We start from the raw sequence: 12,484 nt of genomic DNA, 5'->3' as shown, positions 1-12,484 counted from the left end.
CCATAATCCCTATAATCCCAACATGTCAAGGGAGAGACCAGGTGGAGGTAATTGAATCATGGGGGCGGTTCCCCCATGCTGTTCTCGTGATAGTGAGTTCTCATGAGATCTGATGGTATTATAAGTATTTGGTAGTTCCTCCTGCATTTATTCTCCTTCCTGATGCCCCGTGAACAAGGTGCCTTGCTTCCCCTTCACCTTCCTCCATGATTGTAAATTTCCTGAGGCCTTCCTACCCATGCTGAACTGTGAGTCAATTAAAGCTCTTTCCTTTATAAATTATCCAGTCTTGAGCAATTCTTTATAGTAGTGTGAAATTGGACTAATACAATCTCCAATCTGAGAGAAGCTAAAACCAGGAAGTATAGTTAGGGGCATAATAAGCAGATTATTCTCACTCCTGATGCAAAGCCCCATGATTGGTTTTGGGGAAGAAAAAAATATGATATTGTAGTTTTAAACTACACTGGATTGGATTTTTAAGGTCGAAACTGACCCCAAATCTATGGGATCTGCCGAAGATACCCTTAATGAATAGAAAATATTTGGTAGAGATTGGAGAAAAATAAAACTGTTTCAAGTACATAACTGAGCAAGTTAAAATTGTTCAATAAAATGCCTATAAATTGCTATCAATATTTTACATTTGCATCTGCTTTACAGTTTATGAAAAAGATTTACAAACATGTTAGTATGTATTCATCAATAAAAATACATAACATTTAGGCCCAGTGCAGTGGCTCATCCCTGTAATCCTAGCACTTTGGGAGGCCAAGGCTGGCAGGTCACTTTGAGCTCAGGAGTTCAAGACCAATTTGGGCAACATAATGAAACCCTGTCTCTACAAAAAAATACAAAAATTTAGCCTGGCATTGGTGGATTGTGCCTGTAGTCCCAGCTACTTGGGAGGCTGAGGCTGGAGAATCACTTGAACCTGGGAAGCACAGGTTGCAGTGAGCTGAGATGGTGTCACTACACTCCAGCTTGGGTGACAGAATGAGGCCTCATCTCAAAAAAGAAAAAAATTACATAACATTCATTTAAGTGTTTTGTAAACTGTAAAGTTCCATGAAAATGAAGCACTCTATCATGTATAATTCCAAATATTTGTTTCCAAATATTTTATTATTTTAAAAGTAGAGAGAGTTACTAAATATCTCAAACTACCTTCACTTGCTCCTAAATTGAATGATTTTTTTTTTTTTTACATTCTTCTGTGCTCTTCCATAACTGGTTGGTTACAGGCTATAAAAATAAGAATTTCTGACTTTTTTTTTTTTTCAGATGTATGCTATTCATACAAGACATTTCAAACCTTAGAGTTAATTTTAACCCAGGAATTTTCAATTTTGTTGACAGACAAAGTATTGCATATTTGCATACTATCTACTTTGCTGAATGTTCATGTGTTTTGCCTACTGCATATTCAGTACTGATTCAAGATTGCTTTTATGCATGTTTTGCTCTCTGTGTTAGTTAGGGTTCTCCATAGAAACAGAGCCAATAGGAGATGACAGATAGGTAGATAGAGATTTATTATGAAAGACTGGCTCACACAATTATAAATGCTGAGATGGTTCCTCTTCTGTAATGCTATACTCACATTAACTTATCCAACAAAGGCTTAATATCATGGGCCTCCTCCTGGGAATTATTCATCCCTAAGACTCACAGAGTCATCACCATGCATCTGCCCATTTAAGCATGTCCTATCCCTGTGTCCCAGTGCCATACTCACACTATGTATCTGAACTGATTTTAACACCAAGCTCCTTATAATGTTGAATTCATTACTCCTTCTCCCACCTCCCATTAGCACTTTGCTCCTTAAGCTTTTTTTTTTTTTTTCCTCTGGTCTTCATTCCTGAATAGGCCACAATAGTTTTCTTCTTCCTTTTAACCAATCTCGGTGCTATAGTCTTCCATCTTTGATTTAATGAATGCAATTGGATTTATTTCCCTGAAATCTATTTGCCTCATAATAGACTATTGATTCCATAAAATATTTTTTCTACATGAAATATAGTATTATTGTATTATTAACATGAAAAAGTTGAAACTTACCATGACATGCAAAGTCCCCCATACTCTGACCTCTTTAGTTCTCCAAGTTCATCTCAACACCAATGAGAGTTCATCTCAACCCCATTCTCAAACACCAATGCTCTATTACAGCAAGAATGATTTTTTACTCTCCCCTCAAATTACCTGCGTGGGCTACACTTTAAGTTTTCAAAATCTTCTTGCCTGCCACGTCCTTCTATTTGTTTCACATTCAAGTTCTAGCAGACTTCAAGGCTCAGATGCACTCTGACTTCTTACAGGAGCTCTAACAACCCCTACCATATCAATCCAAGTTACCAATTTTTCTGTACAAAAAAGGGCCTTGTAGTCATCACTTGTTTTATTATTAAGTGAAGATGACACCTAACAACTAGTTATTTATAACATATCTTTTCTTTGAGAAGGATTTATAGGAACTTCCTACATCTACGTTTTTACAGTTCACAATGCATTTCAACGTACGTTCTCTCATTTAATCCTTACGAAAACCCTGCCAGAGAGGCAGGACAGATATTAATCTTGTTTGAAGATGAGAAGGCTGCAGCTCAGAGCAAACAGGACTCAAAGAGTTTAGAAAATAACCTCAGGTTAGGAAACTTGGAATGTCAGGGTTTTGAGCTCAGGGCTTTGGACTTCTTTTGCCTTGTTCCAGCTGTATACCTCAAGATTGTTTCATACATTAAACAAATGAATTATGCACATGGAAGCCCTTTATCATCTGTATGGGGTTACGGCAATAAAAGTTTTTAAAATTATATTTTTATAATGTTCTCTGTTTCAGAAGCAGGGATTAAATTTTATATTCCCAAAATTGATTCTTTCAAGAGGTAGCTAGTCTGAGTTTATTATGTGTGCTAAAGGTACTAGGATTTGAGGCTACAACAATGAAAATATGTGTTCCTGTCCTTACAGAGTTTATAGTCAAGTGGAAAGATAGATAAGTGAAAAACAAATTCAATACAAGATGATGATCCTCATAATAGACAAATGACTAAGGAAGGGCAGAAATAAGGAGTAGAGGATGAAGAGGGCAAAGAAGGAAAGAATGAAATGTTTATTCAAAGCAGAAAGAAAACTAACATAATGAGTATCTGCTTTATGAACTGTGCTAGGTTCTCTGACATATTTAATCATTGCAAAATATTATAAAATATTACTATTACTGTCACCCAGACTGAAAGCCTGAGAAGATAAGAGGCTTTTAAAAGGTCATGCAAATAATGCTGAGTTCATAGTAACACTGATAAGCTGTATCATTGAGTCAAACACTAGCTACAAATGTATTATCTAAAACATTATTTCTATTGAAAGAAAAAAAAACCCAGGTTCCTCAACACCGCCTCTTTTTTATTTTAAACAGAATATCTTAGCATTCCTGAAATATCAATAGGCTGAAGTCCATTTTGGCACAATATGGTCTAAGTTATACTGATGAGCAAAGGGCCGGTATATCTTAACAAAAACAAAGGTTATCTAGGAAAGCTTCATTTTGTGGAATTACTATTTTAGAACACTTTGAGAACTTCTGCACACTTATCAAAGCCATACTTAGCCTACTTTGAGAGTTCAACCAGCCATTGATAATTGAATAATAAGCCAGATTTTTGCTAATAATACATTTTTGCTGGGCTTAAGTGTTCAGCTGCCACCATCAACAATCTGATGAGAGTAGAAAGAGTACTACAGATCTGAAATATAAGGATATCCACAGTAGGATTAGCTGGGTGATGATGTTCACCTACAAAATTACATATTAGATATCTGTACCCTGTCAAATATTTAAGTAACAGAACAAGCAAGAGAGCCTTTGTCAACCTTTTATTCGGAACCAGATGCACCCTAGACTTTGTCACCATCTGCATATTTAATCTTAGATATGAAAACATCATATTAGTTCTAAATGCCCCAGTAATTACATCTGATTGTTTAGGACATGAGGTTTAGGACTTACTATATCTTTCAGTGTGGGTGGTATGATTTTTAGTAAAACTATAATAATATTCATGGCAAACTGGACAATTTATTTATAATTCAACCTGAGTGAAATTCATTTCATCAAGAAAGTAGATAGATACTTCAATCATTAGAAAAAAATCACAGTCCCTTTTGTTGTAGTAATCTTTCTTTTTATAATAAAATTTTTTCTTGTGGAAGAAAAACGACTTTGCTGTAATTGGTTTCTACTATACTTTATTCTTTTATGCATACACCTGTCTTCTTATCTGCATGTCTCTCAGATTTAAGGCTGCAGCATTGGCTGTAGTTCATGGTGGTATTTGTGATGCACTATGGATTGAATTGAAATCCTTTGAACTCATTTAGGCTGTGACATTTTATGGCAGATTAATTAACATGATTCGTAGTTACTTTAGCCTCAGCAGGAGAAGTGAACAGTTTTCTGATGTGAAATTCTCTCTTTGGCCTCTCTCTCTTCCTGCCTGATTACATTGGCAATCTCTAAATTACCATGTTTCCTTTACAACTTATTGAACAATGATATTTGGGTTATGTACATAGGTAATTTAGTGTTTGTGGACAAAGTAAAAATCCTTGCAATACCAGGTGTTTGTAACTCAATACCTATTCTTGAATCAAGGGACACACGAACTTGCTGGGAATAGAACATCACAAATGCTGGATGAGGCTCTGTTATGATTTGTCCCAGCAATGCATCAGCTCAACCTGCTTAAAAAGCAGAAGTTGAGACTACCTTATGGCACGGCACCAAGTTGCCAAGAAACTGATTCTTAAGAGCTGTTTCTTTCTAGACAGTTCAAATTCATGCCAGGTAACATGAAAATTTTCAACTATTTTATCTAAGACTGGTGATTCTTTCACATAATATCTGAATCAGGAAATGACAATCTTCAACTTCATTATCTATGAACATTTTAGCTTCAACTGTAATCATTTTCAAAGGCTTTGTCTGTTTTAGACAATCCAATCCATATGTGAATTACATCTAATGGCATACTCTATTAAATAAGATGAAGAGGGAGTTAACTCTTGATATTTTTTAGCTGATTTTCCAGTCAGTTATTTCTCCTCAAAATTTTTTTCCTCTTATGTCTTCTCTCTATATATTTCTGCTCCCATTTGATTATTTTACTGCTCATTAATTCTGGCAAAAAAAATGAAATTGGACGATGTTCAGACTTGTTAACAGTTCTAATAAAAGGTATACTAAAACTACTAAAACTGAAGGAAAAGAGAATCATGAAGTCTTAGAGCTGAAGGAAATTTAGAAAACATACAGTCCAATTCCCATATTTAGATATACAATTTTAGAATTAGGTGTTAGATGAATACCCAAAAATACTGGAAAAAAGATTAGCTTGGCAAAAACACTTAACAAGTAATGAGCAAAATAATATCTGGTGTTATGTGGAGTTTTTATTTTTAATATCTCTACTAAAAACTGAGAGGTGAATAGTGAATTTCAAAAGTCTTATGATACTATGGCCCATTTTTGGTGGGTACTGTAATAATTACTGCTCTTAATTCATGGATACAAAACTACTGTTCATCATTGTTATATCATTGATCCAGTTTTTCAATATTTTGGTGGCTACTATAATTCAAGTCTTTTGATTCCAATCAAAAATTGTTTTTCTTTACACCATGGTACACTTAAGATACATAATTCAAAATTGAGAAGAATTATTAACATGTACTTTGGAATTCGATTTTCTTTATTTTATGTTTGTGCTTTTTTTTTAAAAAAAGTATGACATTTATAAACATTTATGTTCAGAGAGTATTTCCACACCATCTGATGAATGTTAGTCTCATCTCATAACACTTTGGGACTTCTGGGTTGGATCAGTCAACTTTAGATATTATTACACTCTAATTCAATGCTCTCTCTCCAAGAGACAGAGCAGAGGTTTTACATGGCTGTGGAGAAGCTTATTTAAAATTTTATAAAACCAGTGGCCAGGAGAGTGTCAGGCCTCTTTCAGTCCCAGGCACTGTTTGGAGCTGCAGGAGGCTGCAGTCCATTCTTGTGATTGTCGTACAGTTTCCAACCAATGTAGCCATTGTTTCTCTCCAGGCTGCAGGCCTTCAAATGCTAGATCTTTCATGGGGTTCATTTGGTGGTTCTTTGAGGCCTTAACTGTTCAGTTCCCTGGCCTGGTTACCCTGCTGAGATATAGTCTCTTCCTCCCATTGTCTCCACAGATGACTATTGTTAAAATAAAAACTTTAGACAAAATTAATTTAACAGACTTTATTTAAGTAAAGGATGGTGAATGAATTGGGCAGCTCTCAAAACCAGGAGAGGTTCAGAGAGCTTGAGTCCAGCAGCTTGAGCAGTGGGTTTTTACAGACTAAATGCGGAAGCAAAGTAAAGTACTCTACTAGATTGGCTACAGCTGAGCCCTTGCCCTATATGGGTATAATCTGATGAAAGGCCCCAAATTATTTAACCAGTGGGCTAGTTGGCTATCTATGACTGGCTGAAGCTTGATTCAAAATTAATCAGTTTCTGCATAGCAAAGCAAACAGTTAATGGAGTGAAGAGACAACTGGTGAAATGGGAGAAATATTTGCAAAACCAAACATCTGATACAAGGAGTTAATATCCAAAATATTATAGGAACTCCAACAATTCAGTGGCTAGAAAACAAATAACCCAATTAAAAAATGGGCAAAGTGCCTGAACAGACATTCTCAAAGGAAGATATATAAATGCCAACAGGTATAAATACTCAACATCACTAATCATCAGAGAAATGCAAGTCAAAACCATAATGAGATATCACCTCATACTTGTTACAATGGCTTTTATCAAAAAGAGATGAGAGAACAAGTTTTGGCGAGGATGTGGAGAAAAGGGAAACTTTAAACCTTTGCTTGGGAATGCAAGTTAGCATAGCCATCATGGAATACAGTATGGAAGTTCCTTAGAAAGCTAAAAATAGAATTACCATATGATCCAGCAATCCCACTACTGGTTATATATCCAAAGGAAATAAAATTATTTTGAAGAGATATCTGTACTGTCATGTTTATTGCAGCACTATTTGCCAATAGCCAAGATACAAAATCAACCTAAGTGTCCATCAACGGATGAATGAATAAAGAAAATGTGGTATATGTTCATAATGGAATACCATTCAACTTAAAAAAGTGAAAATTTGTTTTCAGTTGCAACAGTATGGATGAGCCTGGAGGATATCATGTTAAGTCAAAGAAGCTGGGCACAGAGACACAAATACTGCATGATCTCACTTATAGGTGAAATCTAAAAATGTTTGGCTTATAGAAGCAGAGAGTAGAGTGCTGGCTACCAGGGGCCATGGTTTGGGAGTTGGAGAGATACTGGAAAAAGGATACAAAATTTCAGTTAGATGGGAACAAAGGTATGTAAAATATGCATTCAAATGTCTATCAATTCTAATAGATTTCAATAAAGAAAGGTAGCTTAAAAAAAAAGAGATCTACTCTGCAATATGGTGACTACAGTTAACAATGTACTGTATTTTTTTGATTAATTAATTATTTTTTTTGAGACAAAGTCTTGCTCTGTCGCCCAGGGTGGAGTTCAGTGGTGTAATCTCAGCTCACTGCAACCTCCACCTCCAGGCTGAGGCAGTTCTCCCTGCCTCAGCCTCCTGAGTAGCTGGGATTCCAGGCACGCACCACCATGCCTGACTAATTTTTGTATTTTTTAGTAGAGACAGAGTTTCGCCATGTTGGCCAGGCTGGTCTTGAACTCCTGACTTCAGGTGTTCATGCCCGCCATGGCCTCCCAAAGTGCTGGGATTACAGGTGTGAGCCACTGCGCCCGGCCCAATGTATTGTATTGTAAAAATAGCTAAGTAGATTTTGCATTCTCACCACTTATCAAAAAAGTCAAGTTTATCAGATAATGAACACTTTCATTAGTTCGTTGAGCTATTCCATAATGTACCTATATTTTAAAACAAGATATTGTACATGATAAATACATACAACTTTCATTTGTCAATTAAAAAAAAAATCTGTTGTAAGAAATGCCCCTAAGTTAAGTTTCAGCTTGTGTGTGTAAGGGTTCTGGGCACAGAAATAGCCTCAGTCTAATGGCCCTTTGCTTATTTTGCTTTAACACCATATATCCTACAACCTGTTGCTTACAGGCTCCTCTAATTCCGGTTGGTGACTGGAAAGTTGACCAAAGTCCCAATTGCCTAACGTGGCATCCATTTGACTCGTATCAAATTCATGAACCCTTGTGTGCTAAGTTCTGGGACTGTGGACTATGTCTACGCAACATGCCTGTCTGTTTCACTGCCTTTCTCCTGACCATTTCCTGGGCACATCGTTTGTTGCTTGATCATTTCACCATTTTTAGACAGAAGACAGGTACCAGTCTCCAGTCTGAGGAATGATGGATTGGGCACCATAATGGGAGGAATAAGTTAAATGTTCCACTACTACCGATCTTACCCCATGGAGGAAAAGAAAAAGAGATAGCTTATTACCTGATGACTTAAATCTCCTCAGGAAGATATCCCTCCCTTCCCAACAGAAGAAGTTATTTTTTGGAGGCTTACTTAAACTGTGTGATTCTAGGACCATGAATCAAGCTTCCTTTGAACATGACTGCAGATAACTTAGCATCTTTTAAACTGTGAGTCATTCCCATATTTCTGCACCAGTTAGTAGCCCCTTGGAGCCAGAAAGATATCCCAATTGGTATTTTATTTACATAGTACTATATGTTTAAATATATAAATTGATAGATATGCATTATATGCATATAAAAATTATATATTGTATTCATAGTTTTGATAATCATGCCTAACTGAAGTGATTGTGTGACTTTAGACACTTGGTAACAGGTATTTAAAGGTCAGTTATACACCCAATAAGAGCTGACCTCTGAGCTGTCCCCAAAACAGTAGTAAAACTAACAAAAAATTTTTGTTTGTTAAAAAATGAAGATTCCAGAGCCCTACCATGAGTGAGTCAGAATGGGAAGGAACATCCTAGAGTCTGCATTTTAAACAAATATCAGACATAGTTTTCATGCAAATGAAGTTTGAGAATCACTGATACTGGCAATGGGGAGTTAGTGATGAATTTCGAATAAGAGCACAACAGGACAGCAGTGGTATTTTTCTATGCCAGGTTGTTCCGGAGAGTGGACTAGAGGAGAGAGAGAGGCTAAAAAGCTGATGGAAGACCCCAGGTAGGGAGCCTTGTAATTTCCCAAGTGAAGAGGTAGATTTGCTGGTGACAGCATGGAAGGAAATGAAAAGATGAGAACAAGAAAGACGATAAATTACAATGAAATCACAACACAGAGGGAAGGAGTCTAAGGTGACTCCAAGCTTTTAAGTTTGGTTGATGTGGACAGTCTACCCTCCTCTTCACAGCAAATATAGCTGCAGAGAAGCATAGTGGCAGCTGCTGCCTGTGGATGCACGCAGATCTGTGGGCAGCTTCATATCCCACATGTGTGAGTCACACTCTGTTTGGGAGCACAGGTACGCATAAGAAAACTCGGCCTCTGTTCTGTGTGTGGTGTCTCCCTACTCTACTCATGGTTAGAAGGGTTAGAGCCCTGTGTAAAGCCTGGTAATGCTAATGCTGCCGCATTTAGGCTGAAGTTAGGCAGTTGGGTTTTAGGCTCCCCTAGCATTTAGCCTACTAGGAGTTTTCTTTTAAAGCAATTTTTAACTACTCGTAGCATAATTACAATCTCTCATATTTATACAGCATTTTACAAAATTCTGTCATGTGGGTCATTCCATCTGCTCTTCAAGCAGCATTCTGAGCTGGATGGAGCTTGTACAGAAGTTATCTTTCTCATCATATCCATGAGGAGAGTTTTGTGTCTGCTGCCCCTTCAGGTGGCAGACCCTCCATTTCCCACCTCCTCTCTACCCAGTCTTCAAGGCCCTGACCAAATGTCCCTTCTTGAAACATTTACCTAATTCTCTCTGACAGTCTCTTATTTCTTTGAGTTGCTCTAGAACTTTCTACACACTTGTATTATAACTTTTATTTCATTTCTTTTCAATTGTTTATTTCTCTATCTCTCTTTCTCTGAACAGACTATGGGCTAGGAGAGCATTTCTGAACCAAAGCTGTGATTACGTCTGTATGGAAGAAGAAGACGGGGTGCCAGAGTTGAGAAAGGATATATAAATTTCTCCCATCCAGTTATGGTCAAACAGCCAAGGTATTCAGTGGACATCATGAGGATCTTGCCAGTCATATGCTGTCCTGAAGTCAGGGTTAGGGGAAGAATCCCAGCCAGTTAAATGAATCATGGAAGAATGCAGTTGGAAAAGGCAGAGAGAGAACACAACCCAGGATTGATTGATTCTCGGTCCCGAGGGCTTTCCCCTTATCTCAGTCTGTTTTATTTTAGTCAAGAGATAGTTGTTACAGGGATCTCACCTACGATCCTTTTAGATTATCCATTGTATTTTAAAATCTGCCTAATTGTGTTCTATGAAATGCGCTATTCACTGACACGTTATACACAATTCTGATACACTTTTTCCTTTTCATCAGTTTAGAAAATGCAGTGAATGAGCTTTATTAACTCTAGCATCCCACAACGGCCTGCATTGTCATTATCTGTGACATTGTACTTTTTTTTTTTTTCAGGGCTTTTTAGAAAGTATTCATGACTGAGTCAGTTTTATCTACAGTTGAATTTAAAATTTGCGGGGACCATTTTAAATCCATTGTGATAGTGCAAATAGGCAACACTTACCTGATTCCCTTCTTCCTCTAATTTTGTCATTCTGCTGAAAAGAGCTATTGATTGTGTCGGGTATGATTTGCTCTTTATAAAACCATGCTGCTTATTGCTCATGATTCCATTAACCTCCAGATTTTGATAAATTTCATCTTGTCAGGCCCGTTTCATTATTTTACTGTTGATGTTAGACTTACCAGGCCATCATTCACAGGTTCACTTCTCTTGCCTTTTGTTAAATGTGTATTTACCCCCCTATATGCCAAGATTATCTCTATTGTACAGTTGGTACTATAGTGACAAATTTCACTGTTTGAGGCTTGCACAATATGTTAAGCATAACCATTACAGAAAAACCTATTTTAAAATGCAAGTATCATGGGAAGTATGACATATCTTTAATATTTTAGTGTCAATTTGTTTTTAATCACATTGTTTTATATTGAAGTATCATCATGAGGACATCTATCAGGAAGAGAGAATGTTGAAAAGTAGTGGGAGGAATGGCAAGTGGGGACAGAGGGCAAGTGAAAGGGTGTCTGTGCCAGCTTCTTGCTATCTGGAAAAAACGGCTCCTTTTTTTCAAGGAAAAGAACTTCATTAGGTATAACTCTCCTTCTCACCCTTCCCAAACGTCCCTGTAATAATGCTAGAATAAGAATTAAACACCAAATTTTAATCTACATCAAATTTAGAAGAGAAAAACACTTAATTCATAAATCAACTTTAGGGCAAGTGATACTTGGAAAAAAAACAGGTAATTTAAAAACGCTGTCTATTTCCCAGAAAAAGAGTCTGGGTTCTCTGTAATGATAGTAATCCCTAACATTTATTGAAAACTTACTGTATGCCAGGGATTTTTATGTGCATGTTCTCACCTAATTCTTCTCTTAAGCTTATGAGGTAGATGCTATTATCCAATCTTACCTATGAGAAACTGAGGTTACTTGCCCTTTGAATCAAAGCTAAGAATTGGTGAGGCTGGGATTCAGACCCTGTGGTCTAACACCAGAGCCCATGCTCTTCAGCACCACCTATTATGCTCAAGGTAGTGCCTGGCAGGATTAATCCTCTTTCCTGGAGTCCTTATTTTCTGCTAGAGCCTGGGAAGGATTCAGGCTCCGATCTTGTATTTACACTTGTGTATTCTGCTTTGGATTATATTTTGGAGATAAGGTCTCACTCTGTCACCCAGGCTGGAGTGCAGTGGTGCAGTCCTGGCTCTCTGCAGCCTTGACCTCCTGGGCTCAAGCCATCCTCCCACCTCAGACTCTTGAGTAGCTGTGATTGCAGGTGCATACCACCATGCCTGGCTATTTTTTTTAATAGAGGTGGGGTCTCACTGTGTTGCCCAGGCTGGTCTCAAACTCCCAGGCTCAAGTGTTCCTCTGCCTTGGCTTCCTAAAATGCTGGGATCAAGCATGAGCCACTGTGCTAGGCTGTTTTTTGTGTTTTTTTTTTTGACAAATAATTGTATGTATTCATTGTGTACAACATGATATTTTGAAGTATTTCTAAATTGTGGAATAGTTAAATTTAGCTAATTAACAAATGCACTGAATGCCACATGCAGGGTTTGTAAAAAGAAAAAAGAAGCAAAAAAAGGAAAAAACAAATGCATTACCTCACAGTTATCATTTTTGTGATGAAAGCACTTAACATCCACTCTTTGCATTTTTCAAGAATGTAGTATATTGTCATTAACTATAGACACTTTGA

The sequence above is a fragment of the Pan troglodytes genome, chromosome 14, assembly GCF_028858775.2.
Source record: "Pan troglodytes isolate AG18354 chromosome 14, NHGRI_mPanTro3-v2.0_pri, whole genome shotgun sequence".
NCBI lineage: Eukaryota > Metazoa > Chordata > Mammalia > Primates > Hominidae > Pan > Pan troglodytes.
Note: the sequence above shows the minus strand (reverse complement) of the source record.